Raw genomic sequence first — 20,644 nt, forward strand, 5'->3', positions numbered from 1 at the left:
GACAGGTCCTGCTGACAGCTACTCCTGGACATGGGAATGTAGCAGCTAGTCCTTGCTGCTCCTCTTCTGCACACGCATACGGGCATGTGGCTCTGTACTGTGCCTGCAAGGCACTATCTGTACTCAAAGGCTTCATGGGTCGGCATCACCCAGCCCTGCTTTGCTGGAGCAAGACTGTTATTGGACCCCTCCATGGATATACAAAGAGAGAGAGGACTTAATGAGCTTCTTTCCCAACCTCTTGTGTGCCTGCACAGGGATCACTCACAATGAGGGGTCCTAGTGATTCTGTGCATGCCAGCTGCCTGAATGAAGGCAGCATGGGGGCAGAACCATGGCCCGTCTCCATCCTGTGGCCAGGTAGAGGGGGATCACTCTCTCCATCTCCAAGGACAGTGTCCTGTAGCTGCCACTCCAACATGCACTTCCAGGGAGCCCTGTGAGTGAACGCTGGGTCTCACTCAGAATATTTTTGGGGGACTCCGGCAGCAGCATGGCCCCATCCACTCTCCCTCCAAACAACTGGGTACCAAAGGCATCATGTAGCCATTAGTAGGGAAGACTGGCAGAAAGCGGCTAACAAGCAGGTTTGCATTAAAAAAGGGCAGAATTTGATGCAATGACTGTAGTTCTGTTGAGCTGCCTGGATAGTTGCTAAACTCAGTGACTATTTTTAAATACCACATGTACATCACCATCTCCGTCATTAGATATTGCACACAACTACGCTGATTATTAGCCTTACAAGAACTCTTGTTTAGGCACAGCTCTTAGCAGTGGTGATGTCTGTAACAATCCTTCTGGCAAACAACAAAAAACAGGAGATGAAAGGAACATGGTAAACAGGAAAGGAGTGGCACTGAAGATTTGTGAACAAGTACTGTTTGAAAAATGTCAGCCTCATTAGACTGTTACACAGGGTGCTACTACCAATCTGTCTTTTGCCATTCTAAGATTTTTCTAATAATCAGTAGGGGTTGTGTCTGAGCTATTGTTTTAGAGTGGATCCCTTCTGGAGATGTTTGAGAACTCAAACATTTTGCAAACAAAGATATTTTATGCCTACTCATCTGCAGTTTACATAAATAAAGGGACAATCCTGCTCTGCTGCACAAGATTTCAGCAGAGCCTTCAGGTGTGTTATTGAGAAGAGACCTTGACCTACACATCTATATCATTGCTGTAATTATTAATCATGGACTCTCACACCCAGAAGAGATTAGGAGATTGGATGTCTCCCACTTCCAGATTTCCTGTTTGTTTGTTTTTTTGGCTTAAAATCTCTCTCTCTCTTATCTCCCCTGCTATTAGGGATACCAGCTGTTGTAGTTGCTACTCTCCTCATTATAAATGTGGACTTTTATGGCAACGGATCAGTTTCTAAAAACCAGAACTCATTCACTTTTTTGTAAGTATATTTGAAGGAATTGGTCCAACATCTTGTCTCCTTTTATTTCTTCTAGTTCATGCTAATCTCCTTCTCTTTACTTTGCCACTTTGAGTGTCAATTCCTCTTTCTTTGTGGAGAATCTCTTTGCTTCTGGAACACATTAACATAATCTCATAGACTCTTAAAGCCAGAAAAGACCACCATGACCATGTAGTCTGACCTTCTGCGCATTGCAGGGTGAGGTCACAGAACCTCACCCACCCACTCCTGTAATAGAGGACCCTTAACTTTTGGCTGAATTACTGAAGTCCTCAAATCATGATTTAAAGACTTTAAGTTACAGAGAATCCACCATTTACACTAATTGAAACCTGGAAATGACCCTTGCCCCATGCTGCAGAGGAAGGCAAAACAACCCCATGATCTCTGCCAATCTGACCCAGAGAAAAATCCTTCCTGACCCAAAATATAGTGATCAGTTGGATTTGAGTATGTCGGCATGACCCAACAGCCAGACACTTGGGAAAGAATTCTCTGTAGTAACTCAGAGTCCTCCCTGTCTAGTGTCCCATCGCCTGCCATTGGGGTTTTTTGCTACTAGCAGTTGCAGATTGCCTACAATGGCATGTAGCCAGTCTCATCATACCATCCCCTCCATAAACTTGTCAAGATCAGTCTTGAAGCCAATTAGGTTTTTTGTCCCCAGTTGTCCTCTTGGAAGGCTGACTGGAGGAAATCAAGACATCAAACCTATTCCATGTGTTCAGTGAAGTCTCTATAAAAATAATTTGGTCCGGTGTTCCACATGCTTATGTTAATTCCCCAGGTTTTTGAACTTTTCTCATTCCTGTATCTCCTTTGTCATTATCAAACCTCTCGTAATTTTGAATTCTTCAGTTAGATCACATCAACCTTTCTACTTTTCCAGTGAGAATAAGCTACTCTTTTACCCTTTCTTCTGAAAGAGTGTTTACATGAGGAATACTCCCACTTGCTTTTTGCCATGCTCTATCTAGGATGGTACCATTCCAGTAATAATAAATTGTGTATTTACAATCTGACCAGATGGGGGCAGCACATAGCTATGGCATCTCATGAGCAGAACAGGGAGGGAATTATGTATCAGAGGCACTATTACTACCACACTGGAGCAAGGGGGAAGCAGGAATCTGCTGACAGACCATCTGAGGAAATTCTAACCAATACCGATCCATGTGCTGTATTGATAACAGAATAGCTCCCTAATTAGTTATTTTCAACTTTCTATGTTCTTCCCCTTTCCTGTAGTTGCTGGATTCAAGATGATGTTGTCTTTTACATCTCCGTTGTCGCCTATTTCTGCTTAATATTTCTGATTAACATAATGATGTTCATCAATGTTCTTCTTCAAATTCATATCGTGAAATCAAAGCAGCAAATCAAATCCAAGAACTGGAAGCAGGGCTTTCTCCATGAACTGCGGAGCACGGTCAGCCTGACATTCTTACTCGGCTTAACCTGGGGTTTTGCCTTTTTTGCCTGGGGATCAGCAAGGATTTTTTTCTTGTATGTCTTCACCATTTGTAACACACTGCAAGGTAACTTCTGTATGAGATGCTGATAGCAATATGGTGTATTTTTATCAGTTTATGGGTGTGATATATAAATACATTCAGATTGTTATCTTACCAACCCAAACTGGGGTGGTTAAGTAGTTTTGTTTGTATCATTTGGAAGTTTGGAGAGTTTAATAATAAAAATCTTTTTGAGTTAGTGAGATGATATCCTGAACTTTATATATCACTGCCACAATTCAATACTAGTATGTAAGGACTTGTGGTAATTCCTTTGAAATACAGGTCCCAATCCATGCCCTTTTCAGGGACACAGACACAATCCATTTCATCTGGGCATAGAAATGCATGCTTGGGTTTTGCAGTGACTAGCAGATCGCCAAGAATGTCTGCCCTAATATCAAATCTGACGAGGACTCTTTTAGTAATCTGTTAACTCATGGGCATTAAGGAAGAGAAGAATAGCCCTCAATAAGTTCTGTGCTAATATAATATAGGCTGTGGATCTGCCTCTCTCAAAGTTTCATAGACTTTAAGGCCAGAAGGTACCATCATGATCATCTAGTCTGACTTCCTGCACATCGTAGGCCAGAGAACCTCACACATCCACTTCTGCAATAGGCCCATAACCTCTAGCTGAGTTACTAAGTCCTCAAATCTTGATTTAAAGACTTCAAGTTACAGAGACTCAGCCATTTACTCTAGTTCAAACAAGCAAGTGCCCCATGCTGCAGAGGGTCTCTGCCAGTCTGACTTGGGGGAAAATTCCTTCACAACCCTAAATACAGAGATCAGTTAGACCTTGAACATGTGGGCAAGGCCCACTAGCCAAACTCTGTGCTGTATATGATATGTCTGTGATTGAAGAGAGCATGAAAGCTTCAGAAATGAGGCAGGAGGCTGGGGAATCAATATGAAAAATACTGATTTTGTTCCTTCTTCTTTTAGGGCTTTTTATCTTTGTATATCATTGCCTGATGAAAGAGACAGTGAGGAAGCAGTGCCGAGTGCACTTTTGCTGGGGGAGGTTTCGGCTCAATAATTATTCTGGTAAGACACTTAGGTTTATTGTTTTGCTTGACTCATTTTTAAGCTATTAATGGCATAAGAATTAAAATGGAAATGCTTTTGTGTCACACAAGTACTGCTCCTATTCTGGCATTTCAGATTGAGTAAGCTACAGTGAAGGATTAATTGCAGTATATTTTTATCTAATAATTTCTCCTAAAATATCTGAATTGACTTGAATATGAAAGTGCTTAGTGTTGCTGTCTTTATATACTGCACTTCTGTTGCACTTGCCATCCAAGGTTCTCAAAATGCTTTACAAATACACCCCTTACAAGGCCTGCCACTGATGTCACATCCATTCTACACCAGAAAGGTGGGGTGTCCCAATGTACAGGTTTTCCACAATTCCCTTGCTACAGTGGAAAAGTGTTAGGTCTTAACGTTCCTCCATGAATTCTTCATAGATTGGACCTTGATGAATAGAGTCAATAGCTAATGTGGTAATGGGGTGACAGCATATAGATACAGGACAGATTTTCAAAACAGCTTCAGCCTCACCTCTGAAACTGCAGCTGCAATGGTTTATTGCATGTACCGATGGTATTTTTATACAGAATTCCAATAATTACAGCAAATGCAGTTTGCTTATACAAATCTGAAATTCTGAGCATGCAAAAATCTTCGGCATAATTTTAAAGGCTGTGTAATGGGGTCAGCAACCACCTCTCACAAGTGCCCCTCTGGTCAGGTACATGTGCTTGCAGTTTCTCAGTTTGTGATAATGGGGTGGTACCCACCACCTCTCACAAGCTCTCCCCTTGGTTGATGGCTTCTTTGGCAGGTCTTCAGTGGTTCAGCTTTCCAGAGAAGTCACACACACTGTCTGTAAGTGGAACAGAACAAACCTCTTCCAGGGGTTTACCCTCTTTTGGCCCTACTATGGGGCTGTACCCCCAGGGCTTCCTCCCTGGGGGCACTGTTTTCCTGCAGCCCTCCCTGGGCTCCATCCCAGCAGCCAGCCAGGAGCTCCATCTTAGTTCCCCTGGACCCTGCCCAGACTGAGCTGTCTGTGGCTGTCCCTACGGTACTTTCAGCCAGCCAGGAACTCTCTCTTCCAGCTCCAGGGAGTAACTGACTGAATCGGTCTCTGCTGCTCCTTTTTATATGGCCCTCCTGGCCCCTGATTGGCCATTCCTGCAGCCCCTCTAATTGGCTGCTTCTGCTGCAGCCAACTCTTAGCTGCTTGGAGGACTTCTCTTCTGCTCCTCTCTGGGACAGTGTGTGGTGAGGAGGCAGGAGTAGTAGACCAGGCTAGATGAGCAAGCATCTCAGAGAGGTGATTAGGAAAAAGCAGAAAGCCTACAAGGAGTGGAAGATGGGAGGGATCAGCAAGGAAAGCTACCTTATTGAGGTCAGAACGTGTAGAGATAAAGTGAGAAAAGCCAAAAGCCATGTAGAGTTGGACCTTGCAAAGAGAATTAAAACCAATAGTAAAAGGTTCTATAGCCATGTAAATAAGAAGAAAACAAAGAAGGAAGAAGTGGGACCGCTAAACACTGAGGTTGGAAAGGATAATCTAGGCATGGCCCAATATCTAAACAAATACTTTGCCTCAGTCTTTAATGAGGCTAATGAGTAGCTTAGGGATAATGGTAGGATGACAAATGGGAATGAGGATATGGAGGTAGATATTACCACATGCAAGGTAGAAGCCAAACTCGAACAGCTTAATGGGACTAAATCGGGGGGCACAGATCGTCTTCATCCAAGAATATTAAAGGAACTGGCACATGAAATTGCAAGCCCGTTAGCAAGAATTTTTAATGAATCTGTAAACTTAGGGGTTGTACCATATGATCGGAGAATTGCTAACATAGTTCCTATTTTTAAGAAAGGGGAAAAAAAGTGATCCGGGTAACTACAGGCCTGTTAGTTTGACATCTGGAGTATGCAAGGTCTTGGAAAAAATTTTGAAGGAGAAAGTAGTTAAGGACATTGAGGTCAATGGTAATTGGGACAAAATACATCGTTTTACAAAAGGTAGATCATGCCAAAACAACCTGATCTCCTTCTTTGAGAAGGTAACAGATTTTTTAGACAAAGGAAATGCAGTGGATCTAATTTACCTCAATTTCAGTAAGGCATTTGATACAATTCCACATGGGGAATTATTAGCTAAACTGGAAAAGTTGGGGATCAATATGAAAACTGAAAGGTGGATAAGGAACCGGTTAAAGGGGAGACTACAACGGGTCATACTGAAAGGTGAACTGTCAGGCTGGAGGGAGGTTACTAGTGGAGTTCCTCAGGGATCAGTTTTGGGACCAATTTTATTTAATCTTTTTATTACTGACCTTGGCACAAAAAGTGGGAATATGCTAATAAAGTTTGTGGATGACACAAAGCTGGGAGGTATTGCCAATAAAGAGAAGGACCGTGATATCATACAGGAAGATCTGGATGACCTTGTAAACTGGAGTAAAAGTAATAGGATGACATTTAATAGTGAAAAGTGCAAGGTCATGCATTTAGGGATTAATAAAAGATCTGCTCCAGGAAGTATTTTGGGAAAGTTCTATGGCCTGTGTTATACAGGAGGTCAGACTAGATGATCACAATGGTTCCTTCTGATCTTTCAATCTATGAAATTTTATTTCTCATTTTATTGAAATCTTTCTAAAGATTAATGTCACTGTGTTTTTTTTGGCTAGGCACAATGTAGCCTTGGGTGTGTGATTATATATTAACACTCAGAACATAGACAGATGCAATAGACATATTTGCAGATTTACAACAGGAGGGCTAACACACCGAAAGGAATAAAGGCAGAAGAGGAAAGTGTGTTGCAAATGTTCTTACATGCATCACAGTATATTATAAATAGTGTTTAAAAAAGAACACAGAGAGGAAATTTTATTTTATAGTTATGCAAATAATTCACCAAAGAGACAGTCTATGGAGGAGCTTCTAATGAAATATACCTAGAAGAACACAAGAAAGCAATGGGACAATTACATCTTTTGGGTTGCTTACACTTCAAAATCAGGTTTATCAACGCAAGATCATTTCCATCTGCAATAAATGCCAACAAAACTCCAGCCCAGCGTGACCAAACTGTAATATATGTCTCCACCAGAGACCCACTCAGGAGAATTAGTATATATGTTATATAGTACTGGAAACATTTCCCCAATGTACAGAGATTGATTCCTGTGTAGTGTAGTTGTGAGTGTATTACACAGTACCTATTTCCAAACTCTGCTACCTCAGGAAACCACTCGGAGTGCCATGGAGTAATCAGCTGCATCTCATGATATAGTGACCTAACTAACTGCACCCAAAATATTATCTCTTATATGTCCATTTATTCCCAAACTCACCACTCTATAATTTCAGATTGGAGCAGGGCAGGAACATCTGCTGGATATAAATCAAGAAATTTAGAGCATAAACTATCATCGCATTCTTTGAAATCAACCAAGTCTCTGAAGTCTAATGCAACAAGCTCAACTTCCAATGGTTCAGGCTCCTTACCGGAGATATCTTTGGATATGGACTTGAGAGCAGGTAAAAGGAAAGTAATGTGCACCTTCGGGGGAGGTTTAGGTTGGATATTAGGAAAAACTTTTTCACTAGGAGGGTGGTGAAGCACTGGAATGGGTTACCTAGGGAGGTGGTGGAATCTCCTTCCTTAGAGGTTTTTAAGGTCAGGCTTGACAAAGCCCTGGCTGGGATGATTTAGTTGGGGATTGGTCCTGCTTTGAGCAGGGGGTTGGACTAGATGACCTCCTGAGGTCCCTTCCAACCCTGATATTCTATGATTCTTTATAAAATCAGAATGTAACAAGCCCAAGCTGTGGAAATAGAAAAATTTTGCTACTGTGTCTATGTCAGACTCAGACTTCAGGCTAGGGTTTCTGTTACAGCCAGCTTCTGCTAGGCACAGCAGAGTTGGAAGGTTACCAAAGAGCTGGCTATGGCTTCCTGAGTCTCTACTCAGACTTACCGCTAAGTACAGATGGGGGCTATTCTAATTTATGCCATCTGACAAGAGTCTTCAAGAAATTGCAGAAGTGAATTCTACTCTGGGTTCGCCCCCTTCCATTCCCAACATGTTACATATACTGGGGGTTGCACAGGAGTGAGCTTTGCCAGCTCTATGCCAATTAGGGGCATTTTCAACCCAAAAGAATCCCAGCAGGAGAGTTACACCTTAAAGGGGTCTGATTTTCAGAAAGTGCTAAGCACTCACACTCCGAAAAAGGAGTCTAACGTTTGGCATGCAAAATCATTCATCATTTTTGAAACAGGCCTACTTTCTTTCTCTCCCAAGGAAGTTAAAGCATAGTGATATTCTGTTCTCCCTCTTATTTGGAAAGGTTTGTTGTAATGAGAGCATTACATAGAAATCTGTATTTTTAAACATGTAAACAAGGGAATCAAACCATGGTTACTGAAAATGATCCTTTATTCATTTTGCCTAGCTGAGGTGCAATACAACCCAGGCTCTGTAACTCCATCTGCTTATCAGGGAAAACATCCTCGGGCAAGAAGAATATCACCTGTGGATATATAACTGCACAGTACGCAGAAAACTAAGTTTTTGCAGTGATACCCAACCTGTTTTTTTCTGCTTAGCTGAAGACTGTCTATTTTGTGGCCTGTACAAATAAATGTTTATCCTAGTATTTATTTGTTTAATTATAAAATAAGCATTCTGAAGATTGTTATAGGGCTAAAGTCCTGCTCATGCAATCCTTTTGGCTTCAAGGGGTTGCATTGCTGCACATGTGGGGAGAATTTGGCCCTCTCGTGTGTGTGGTGGTTGCAGTATCAAGCCCCTGATGTTAAGTCTTGATTTCATAATGGAATGCTGCTGAATGATGATGTATGTGACACAAAGATCCATTAATGATTTTTGTAACTGTCTGATTTAATTGTTAATTAGCATCAGCATATCAAACCATGTTCAGATCCAAAAGCTACACTTAACTTACAATTAATAAAATGCAGAACTGGTAAAAAACATAGGCTTGGAGTTTCCCAGTAAGAAGAGCATGAAACAATAACCCTGGATGTATAAAAATGTCTCATTTTTAGGGAGTGGCAAACCTTATGGATTGTGAGGCCATGTCTACACTATATACTTTGGTCGATGTAAGTTAGATCAGTGTAAAGCCGCTGCAGTTAGTATATTGCTCACGCGCATGCTGAGATGTGAGTGGCAATTGCACTCTGGAAGCTTGCAATGCCAGATTGCTACCGGTCAGTGGAAAATCATTTTGGAGTTGGAAAATCCAGTGAGGGCTGTTGCCATGCAAGTGTGCAGGGCCATTAATCATCTCCTGTTATGCAGGACTGTCTTGGCAATGTGCATGGATGGACTTGGAGCTATGGGGTTTCTGACCTGTGTTGGGGTGCAGGGCCGCCCAGAGGATTCAGGGGGTCTGGGGTCCTTGGCGGCCCCCCGCCGCCGAAGACCCAGCACTTCGGCGGCAGGTCCCGGGGCGGAAGGACCCCCCTGCAGCCGAATTGCTGCCGAAGACCCGGAGCGGAAGAAGCTCTGGGGGCCTGGGCCCCCCAAGAGTTTTCCGGGGCCCCCAGAGCGAGTGAAGGACCCCGCTCCAGGGGCCCCGAAAAACTCTTGTGGGGGCCCCTGCGGGGCCCGGGGCAAATTGCCCCACTTGCTCCCCCCTCTGGGCGGCCCTGTTGGGGTAACAACCAGCCTGCACATCCCTATTTTGGCACCAGTCCACCTTGCCACAGAGTACATCAACAGAAAGGGCTATTTTGATATGGTTATGCGAGTGTTGGTGGATCATGGGAGACGCTTCACGGATATCACGTGGGCTGTTTAGGGAAGGTGTATGACACTCGTATCTTTAAGAACACAGGACTGCGCAGACGCTTGCAAGCAGGGACATTTTTTCCTGACCGATGGATTACTACTGGCAATGGTGAAATGTGAGTAGTGATCTTGGCTGGACCCAGCTTACTCCTTGCTCATGAAACTATACACCAGCAACCTTGACAGAATCAAGAAAAGATGGCTTTGCAGGTGCAGAATGACAGCTGGGATGCTGGCATTGTTTACTCACAAGACTGGATTGAGAGAGAAAAATATCTCAATGGTTACAGCTGCCTGCTGTGTCCTACATAGTATCTGTGAGACAAAGGTAGAAAAGTTTCTGCTGGGGTGAAGGTGGAGCAGCTGTTTGGTGAGTTTGAACAGCCAGACACAGTGGACATTATGTGGCTGAGGGTGGCCTAGAGAAGCACCTTAACCACCAGCCACAGTAATGTGGTATGGTAGAGCGTGCTCTGCCTGGCCCTGTAGTTTTGAGGGTGGTTAGGAACTGTGGAGTGCTTGGTGTAAATGCAAGAATACCACACTATCTTTTAATGCACCTATGAATTCTGTGGTGCTTGCTGTACATTATAATTATTACACTGTGTTTTTCACTGAACCTATGAATTCTATGGTCCTGTACAATTACAAGGAGTAGGTGCTTTGAGTAGCACTAGGCATTCTGCAGTATACGTTGTGAAGTAATAAAGATGAATTAATTTCCCCCAAATAGACATGTATTGTGTACCAAAAACAGTGTAAAAGAAGATTGTGCAATTAAAACACATACTTCTAAAATAAATGAACAGAACAGAACTTTGAAACTGGAAAGGTAGAAAACTTTCCTGTCCTTTTCAGTCCATTTTGGCCTCACATACACCTACAATGGATCTCACAGTGTATGAGATGTTGTCCTTACTGTCCTCGGGTGTGAAGAGGTAGGGGTTTAGGGAGGTGACCCCTGATGCCACATGGAATGTTGAGAGCGGAGTGTAGGCAGGTGCTAAAATGGAGTTCTTCATGGATTTCAAAGAGAAGCGAGACCATGATTGTTGGACCTGTAGTCAAAAAGAGTCTGCAGCATTTGTGTTTTCTGCCTGAGAAGCCTCATTATAACCCGGTGCAGCTCCCTCTCCTTTTCCTGCTGGGATTTTCTCCAGTCCGCTCTTTCCTCCTCCATGCTGTCTGCCATATTCACCCTCCAGGCCCTGTTCCAATGCAGCACTGGCTTGCGAGATCTCACTGAACATATCCTCCCTAGTTCTCTCCTTTCTCATCATTAGGGTCAGGTGTTCTGTGGGTGTGGAGGGGGCATCTCTCAAGACCACAACGGTAAAACAGAAAAATGTATCATAGTATTTACAGTCACAATGAAAAGCAAAAGATAAGTTTCAGAATGCCCTTCCCTTACCCCTATAAAAGTTTTAAATAAGACATGTTTATTGACACTTCTGCTTTGGAGTGCCTGCACAGCACCGCTCTCCAATCCCAGCCATGGTGAGTATTGCCTCCCAAGAGCAGGAGGCCGGGGAGAGAGAATGGGGGAATGAGGAGGGAATTGTTCAGTTACATGACACAATAAAATTTTGGCCCGTTTCCATGAGTACAAGTACAGGGCAATGGCACTGAATACTGCGGTGGGGATTTTAGCGGATATCTCACTCCTGAGGGTAACAAAGGCACGCAGAGAGGGCAGCTGCTGCTGGCATCCCGAAGCCACGCAGGCCCATATGGCACTAGCCTGTTTCCTGGAATGGTGCCTGCTGACGTCATTGTGGAATGGTGTGAAAAAGTGCCCTATTGTGGAGAAAGAAAGGTTGGCAGCCCTAGAAGCCTTTGGGAGAGGACTGCAGTGTATCTCCATTAAAGTTTCACTGAGATCTTTCAGAAGGATACAAGGGACATCCCTATATACATAAACAAACTGCTCTGCAAGCCCTGCCCTCCCCTCCCTTCTCCCCACCTAATCCTACAGGGAAATGAAAAGCAGATAACACCTCTCCCTCTGTTCGTTATATCGCTACCTCTTCTCACACAAGTAAAACTATGAAAAGTCGATACCTGTGTCCTGTACCTTGGGGTTGATCCAGGCACCACCTTTACATTTAAAGACTGTAAGGAACAATACATGCATACACATCTTCCCCTTCACTGAGCTCATCTACACTCAGCTGGTAGGACTGGCTAGACTGCGGTGGAGTCTCAAAAAGCTCCTGGCTCGTGGCGTAGCTGGACTTCTCTCCCCGCCAAATCATGGTAGGGCTCTGTGTCTCGGGCTCCTTGGAGGTATCTATGGTGGTCTGCAGGGTGTTGGTGCTGTCTGCAGTTCACTGTAAAAGCAGCAGGTCTCTTGTTTGGCACCAGTTCGATCATTGGCATCTCTGGTCTTGTGGTACACCTGCTGTAGTACCTTCACTTTCACAGGGTACTTTTGCTGTTCCCTGTCATATCCTTTCACCTGCATCCCCTGTGCAAGCTTTTCATAGATGTCCACGTTTCTATCACTGGCCTGTAGCTGTGCCTGCATAGCCTTTCCCCCCCCAGGCCCAGGAGATCCAATACCTCCTGTCTACTCCAGGCAGGAGTGTGTCTAGTGTGTGGAGCTGGCCTGGTCAGCTGTGCAGTTGTACACAACAAAGGAGAGCTGCTAGGTGTGCTTGCTAAGCTGGCAATCAGGAAAAGAAGCCACTTCAAAAATAAGTAGGGTTTTTAAAAGGCAGGTGGGCTTTCAGTTTCTGTGACACCTGAGCAGTGGAGTTGACAACTGTGACCAGATAAGTCATTGTCGGGCATTGTGGGACAGCTGCTGGAGGAATGTTAGGGTTGACATAGGTCACACTCACACTGTGTCAACTTCAGTAGGTCGTCCACCACACAACACTGTTTGAGGAGGTGGTATTACTGCATCACCATAATGGGACACTTACGCCAGCCAGAGACAAATCTGAATGTAGACACATGCGCAAATAGGTCAACACAAGGCAACTTACGTCAAACTAACTTTGTAACATAGACCAAGCTTCAAGTTTTATGGGCTCAACAAACTATTGTTTTGTTTCAGTGTGTACGCAATATACTACGTAGCACCTATCTCCATAAATTTAAACCCTTCTTTACAAAGTTTCTCTATTTAAAGGGAAGCCTATGCTAACTTTTAGGGACTGCAGAACACCCCTAAAAACAAGGGTGAGACTAGAAAGTGGGCTCTATATAGCATATCATATATATTTTTCATTGGAAATGTTCTCTTCACCATCCTCACTCCCAATCCTTTCTCACATCCTCTCTTTTTGTCTGCCCTCTGTTCCATTTTTCACCCAATGAGTTTGCCAGAAACTTTTTTTTTCAGTCTTTCCTACAAGGAACATGTACACAACAATGTTCAGTTTGCAGTCAAACTTTTGAGCCACTTGGCCAATGTTTTTAAAGATGGGTGTCTAGTGTTAAGCATCTAAGTCAGTATTTATGCTCCTAAATCAGTGTCCTTCCTGATTTTCAAGGATGCTGAGCTGCTGAGAGCTTTGAGTGTTCCTTGCTTCTGGAAATCAGGAGGCTTTGATTTAGGAATCTAAATACAGATTGAGAGGACCCACTTGAGACACCCATGTTTGAAAATGTTCTCCAACATCTTCATGTGAAATTTGAAATCACGCAACGCTAAGTTTGCCCATCCCCAGTAGTCATCTACTGTATAATGAACATCCAAGTACATGGCACGGGCTTGAGTGATAAACAAGTTTTGTTTTTTACAGTAAAAAAATAAACTATTTTAATTTCTACCATTTCTAGAGCTGCCAAATGTTCTCTCTGGAGAAACATTTTGCTCTGAATTCACTAGGGGCTGAATGCCATCTTTTATTTAATAAGATCATTAAACGTCAGCACCGATGGCTGGAATAATATTGCTTGGCAAGTACTTCCTGATACATCAGTCAACTCCCTTGTGTTGTTCAGGGCCTAATTCAGCTCCCCTAGAAGCAAATAGGAGTCTTTCCAGTGGGGGCTGGCTCAGGCCCATGGTCACCAGGCTGTTTCTGTGAGGGATGGATTTTGATGTTATGGTAAGAAATATTACTCCAAATAAAGAAACCATCCAGAGGAATGGTAGATATAGCCTTGCTCTTTTACTCAAGGTTTTTCAGCATGATATGGTTAAATCAGTGACGTGCATGCCAAACTGGATAATAGCTGCACTTCTGAATGTCTTCCTCCATATCATTCCAGCTCATTATCAAACTTCAGATTTTTGATAATTGCTCTCTTAAACAGTAAAAGACTAACCTTTACCAGAGATGAAGAAGTGAAGTAATATAATGGAATGATGTTTTAGAGTCTGTATATGAAATAGGAAATATAAAAGGTTCTTTTATTCAGTGAATAACTCCCACACAGCAATTAGTGGGGAAGATGAATATTTCAATGAACAGTAGCAACAGCAAGCCTTCTTGAAATTAGATAGATAACCTTCAGGTGCATGGTTTTATGGGGGAAAAGGTTAGCATATGAAAGCAAGCAAACAAACAAAAAAGCCCCACCTAGTAATTACCCTTTTGTAACTTGAAATGCTGTTAATGGGGAAGGAACCTAATATGAGAAACAATATAACTGTCAGAGTCTTCCAAGGCTACCTATTTTATTTTCAACAGTGCTGTGAATATTATCTCTATGTTTCACATCTACTGCTAAGTATCCTTTTAATACTGCTTATGGTGAAGTATTTAAGCACACTTGCTTTCTGAGACTGAATACCACAGCAAAATGAAGTGCAGCACCTCCCAGTCCTGGGCTATGCTGCAGGCTGGAAAGGACACAGAAAGTCCTGGGGTGCAGGGCCGGCTTTAGGCCAATTCCACCAATTCCCCCGAATGGGGCCCCGTGCCTAAGAGGGCCCCGCGCCCAGTGGCAGGGCCGCCGGGGTGGGGGCAAGTGGCCGAGAATCCCTTCCCTGGCTAGAGGCTCCTTTTTAATTTTTACTCACCCGGCCGCGCTCCGGGTCTTCGGCGGCACGTCCTTCAGTGCCGCCGAAGACCCGGAGCGAGTGAAGGACCCGCCGCCGAAGGCTAGGAGCGCCGCCCGGTGAGTACAAGCCCCACGTGTTTTTTTTTTTTAGTCATCCCTGCCGGGGCCCCCTCAAAACTGTTCGAATCGGGCCCCGCACTTCCTAAAGCCGGCCCTGCTGGGGTCCTATATAAGTTATGGCAGCCTCCCTGGGTTACAGGGATGCCTGGAATCTCCACAGGGTTGCACTGCATGCTGTAGCCTCCACCCCTACATTTGATGCCCCCCTCACCCCCAGCACACCTTATAGGTCCTCAGGAGGCAGCCTTATGGCTGTCTTTACAGTGTCTGCACTAGGGGAATACACTAACAGCAAGAACCAGAGCTTTTAGGGTCGTGTTTACACCACTCCAGCCCTTTTACATAGCATAAGGGGCACAGAGCAGGGATACCAGACTTTCTTCCTTAGCTTCTGTGGTTTCAGCACTATAGCAGATTCTATGCCACATCCACCCCCCAGCCCAGCCCATGCAAAGGAAAGAGTGGATGTGACTGGGTTGTCTAATTAGGGCTTGTTTACACTGGCAATTAACAGCGCTGCAACTTTCTCGCTCAGGGGGGTGAAAAAACACCCCCCTGAGCGCAGCAAGTTGCAGCGCTGTAAAGCGCCAGTGTAAACAGTGCCCCAGCGCTGGGAGCCATGCTCTCAGTGCTGGGAGGTAGGCCCCTCGTTGGGGTGGGTTTTTTAGAGCGCTGGGAAAGCTCTCTCCCAGTGCTGCGCTGCGACCACACAAGGCATGTTAAAGCACTGCCGCGGCAGCGCTAAGACTAGCCCTAAGCATCTAGCGGATTTCAGCTGCTATAATGATCCTAGTGGCTGTTGGCAGCTTGCACGAGTAGGGTAGCCAAAAGGATATTCTAACGTGTGCTGGGAATTTGGCTGGCACATGGATGCTCCAGCACTGGGGCAACGCAAAAGTTACTTAAAGCTAACTTTGCCCCTTCCCCCAGCTGGTCCTGAGAATCTGGCCCAATATGTTGTTTACACTCAGTTTTCCAAATCTCTTCTGGCCCCATTAAGCTCTTTGCTGAATTGTGTGTGTATTCAGTTAGTGCCTAGAATGGTTTGTAATCTGGTCATGAAGAAACAAAGACTGTCTAGACTTTTTTGAGGACTGGTGGTTCAAAAAATAATTTATTTTGATAAAGGTGGGATTAGTGAAAGAGAAAGTGAATCCAAATTTTAATATATGCAGCTGTATGTATTGCACTCTTCACTTCTCCAATGGCTGGGGGAGGAGTACAAGGATGATCCTAACTGGATAAGTATATCCTGATAAAGAAGCCAGGCTATCTGAGCCTAAAGGAAAACTCTCTCTCTTTCCAACCTGCTACATTACTTACAATGAGTTAATAAAAAAAGTGATCCAGTGGGACATAATTGATTTTCTAAAAACTTTTGATAAGGAGTCCTACAAGAGACTCAAAGGAAATAAATGACCACAAGGAGAGGGACAAAAGAGCTAGATTAGAAACTGGGCAAGCAATAAGAAGCAATGATGCTGGAGTGTTGACTGCTACTCAGCAAGGCGAGAAATAACTGGGAGTCCTGTCTGAGTAAGGAGGGCAAGATCCATCTATCTTTCTCATGTTAGAGGTAGAACAGTGGGAAGGCCAACAAGCATACTGCAGGAGATGCGGATGTTTTAGTCCTCAGTAGTCTGATTTTCATTTTGAAGAGCAAAATCTGGAAGTAAACTTAAAAATACATCAACTTGCTTATGCAAAAAGCACAGCACCATTTGTTCTAGGAAGGTGGTTAGCTTCATTTTACATCATATGTCTAATGGCTTTTCCAGCTAAACAGTGTATCAAATGCAGCATTGTTTAGGTTGTCAGCAAGAGTGAAGATGTGTAATTTTCTCTGGGCTTGAATAATATCTTCTGCACAAGCCCCATTACATTTGCTCTCCTTTAGCATATCTCCACTGACAGTCTGTCATAGAATTGTGCAGTGATATTATTCACAGGAATAGGAGATGCACAAAGACAAATCTAATTAAAAATTGTTATGCTCTCATGATTCACACCCTAATAGTTTTTAGTGACTGGAATAGCTTCTGATGCTTCAGTTCCAGTTTAGCATCTAAAATGAAGGCTCGAGATTTGTTACAAAAACAAATTATTTTTCACACTGGGTTTTTAGTTGCATCTGCTGAATGTGTTCACTCTGGGGATATGCTCATCTGAAGCTCTTTTGATTTCTGAATTGTTCTTAGTTACCCTTAAATTGCTTGTTTACAGCTGGTACATACACCAGAAAAACATGTTCTGCTTTAAACTGGCTCACATAGGGATTTTTAAAAAATCCATCAAAATTTTATGTCAAATCACAGCTGGTTATTAACACTGGGCTAGACTATGCCTTTAGACCCAACACTGAACAAGGGGGTGATGCGTAAACTGCACTACCCCAGCAGTAGTACTGTGAGGCATAGTGTCTCAGAGATACATCTGGGAAACAAAGTTCCCTCTCTGCTCTCTTGCTTTGGGCAAGTTAGATGTAGTAATTTGCTGCTCATAGAGTTTAGGGCCAGAAGGGACTATCATGATCATATAGTCTGACCTCCAGCACACTGGAGGCCACAGAATCTCATCCACTCACTCCTACAATAGACCTCTAACCTCTGGCAGAGGTAATGAAGTCCTCAAATCATGGTTTAAAGACTTCAAGTTGTAGAGAATCCACCATTTACACTAGTTCAAACCTGCAAGTGACCCATGCCCCATGTTGCAGAGGAAGGCAAAAACCCCTCAGGGTCTCTGCCAATCTGACTCAGGGAAAAATTCCTTCCCAACTGCAGATATGGCGATCAGTTGGACCCTGAGCATTTCAGCAGGACCCAACAGGCAGACACCAGGAAGGAATTCTCTGTAGTAACTCACAGCCGTCCGTAGCTAGTGTCTCATCATTGGCCATTGGGGATATTTGCTACTAGTAGTCGCAGATTGCCTACAATGGCATGTAGCCAGTCTCATCATACCATCCTCTCCATAAACTTATTAAGCTCAGTCTTGAAGCCAGTTAAGTTTTTTGCCCCCACTGCTCCCCTCAGAAGGCTGTTCCAGGACTTCACTCCTCTGACGATTAGAAACCATCATCTAATTTCAAGCCTAAACTTGTTGATGGCCAGTTTATATCTATTTGTTCCTGTGTTAACACTAGTGCATAACTTAAATAACTCCTCTCCCTCCCTGGTATTTACCCCTCTGATGTATTTATAGAGAGCAATCATATCTTCCCTCAGCCTTCATTTGGTTAGGCTAAACAAGCCAAGCTCTTTGAATCGCCTCCCGTAAGACAGGTTTTCCATTCCTCTGATCATCCTAGTAGCCCTTCTCTGCACCTGCTCCAGTTTGAATTCATCTTTCTTAAACATGGGAGACCAGAATTGCATATAGTATGCCAGATGAGGTCTCTCTCACCAGTGCCTTGTATAATGGTACTAACACTTCTCTATCTCCACTGGAAATATCTCGCCTGATGCTTCCCAGGGTCGCAGTAACTTTTTTCACAGCCATATCACATTGGCAGCTCATAGTCATCCTGTGATCAATCAATACACCCAAGTCTTTCTCCTCCTCTGTTGCTTCCAACCAAGTCCCCAGCTTATAGCAAAAATTCTTGTTGTTGGTCCCTAAGTGCATGACCGTGCACTTTGCACTATTAAATTTCATCCCATTTCTATTACTCCAGTTTTCAAGGTTACCCAGACCCTCTTTTATGATATACCGGTCCTCCTAAGCATTGGCAATACCTCTCAACTTGTGTAATTCGCACAAATCTGGATCAGCACAAAATTACAACACCCTCCCCATGCCAGCTTAAGTACACAGAGCACTGCACTAGGAGAAATGGAGCCAACACTCCGTCAATTCTTCATCCGTTCCCACCCACCTTCCTCAAGGGAGACTGAATGGGCGTCCAGCATCTGCTTACTCCTCATCATTCAGGCCCAAGTTCCATGTAGCTCACACTGGGGTATATGGGTGGTTCTCACTCCTCTGCATGGGCATGTAGTCCAAGTCATATTCTAGCCCAACGTATGTAAGGCATATTAACAACCTGTGCAATAGATATGTATGTTACTGCATGATTGTTAAATCATTACAAATTGTGTAAATTATCCTTTGATATCCACTCAAAATTCAAATAATGTTTACAGTTAGATGTCTGGGATATTCCTAGATGTTCAGTCTCTCTTTAGATATTAGAAGACTGTTATTTGATAAATGAAAGGCAAATCAGTAAGGGAAACCGACTTGCAGGTTAAAAATCGAAATACTCTATAGAATAATTATCTGTTGCATAATATAGTTCAATCTGAATACACAATACTGAATGCTTTTAAGCATCAGAGAGTATTTAGCATATAATAGAAAGCTCCTGGATCCAAATTAAATGCATAGTTAACGTTTTAAAGTTGCCCACAAGAATTACTCCAGATGGGTTATTTCATTTTCTGAGCATTCATCTGCTAACAGAAATTAAGAGGTTTCTTATGCTCATTTTCCTCTCTGCAGAGAAGTGACACCAAAGAAATCCTTTTAATAAACCAATATGAAAATAGATTCTGAACATTCATATATTGAAACTAGTCAGGGATTCTTAAAAGCTGTCAAGAAGGTTGGGATGATGTGATGTAACCGTGATGGAGAACAGTAGGAGTTTCAAGCTAATGACTGGTAAATGCCTTTCACCACCTGTCAAATATCACAAAGAAAATTAAATTCCACCAGCTCCTCTACTGGACACTCTGGCTTTACATCTTCTAGCAAGTTTGGAAGCCATTCTCTCAGACGTTAACCAATAAGCTATCATTCTCAGTGCTGCATCGCTAAGCAATGATTCTGAGAGCTCATTGGAGTTGGCCTTCCAACCTACCTCTTGCAACACAGAAGTAGTGGGCTGGTGTTACTTCTGCCTCGAGAGACGCTGGTAAACCTTTTACTATTTGAAAGTAGAATTGAATAACTTGTGTTTACTTCCAAATCTAATGGCTCATTTCTGATCAGATGTTACCGTGAGGTCTTGTATCTCAGTCTCGAAAAATCTGCTCAGGCCCATGTGCCCCTTTTACAACACATATGATTTAGAATGGAGCTCTAAGCACTGGACAGTGTAACGTATTCAATACTAATTCAATGTATTTCTGTGATAAAAAGGTTGCCTTCAATAAAATTACTAGTGACCAGATGCTGCTCAGAATCATGCAGTGCCAAGAAAATGATTGCTAGGGCTTCCTCAACACTGGCCACCCATTTTGATGGCTCAAAATATGTGTTGTGCCCTATTGATGGAGACTATGAACACTCCAGTGAGATGGGCCAATAGTAAACTGGAAATGATTAAAATGAAAGGTGTGAAGACAGTTTTGCATCCTTTTATTTTTCAGTGATGAATAGCATCAGAATGACAGTCCTAGAAACAGAACTCTCTTGTTATCCCTTTAAAAGGCACAACATAGGCAGTACAAGTGCACATTCCTTGACAAAGTGACTCACCTGACCTGCAAAGCCAATCAGGAAGATTAAGAGCAGTTACGTCATTCTGCCAAGATCACATAGAAAGACAGAGATTGAGCTGAGAACAGAACCCAGAACTCTGGACTGCCAGTCCTGTGCTCTAAGCAATAACTATGCTCGGTCTCGGACAGAAGCATTTACTCTCCATGTACGTTCAATCTCTGGCCTCTCCGATTATGTTGCCTAAACAGGTGCCAGTTTGTGGTAATTGTAAGGAGTTTTTCTGTGACATATTTAGCCTCTTGACCACCAGAAAAT

This window comes from Emys orbicularis, chromosome 9 (genome assembly GCF_028017835.1).
Source record: "Emys orbicularis isolate rEmyOrb1 chromosome 9, rEmyOrb1.hap1, whole genome shotgun sequence".
NCBI classification, from domain to species: domain Eukaryota; kingdom Metazoa; phylum Chordata; order Testudines; family Emydidae; genus Emys; species Emys orbicularis.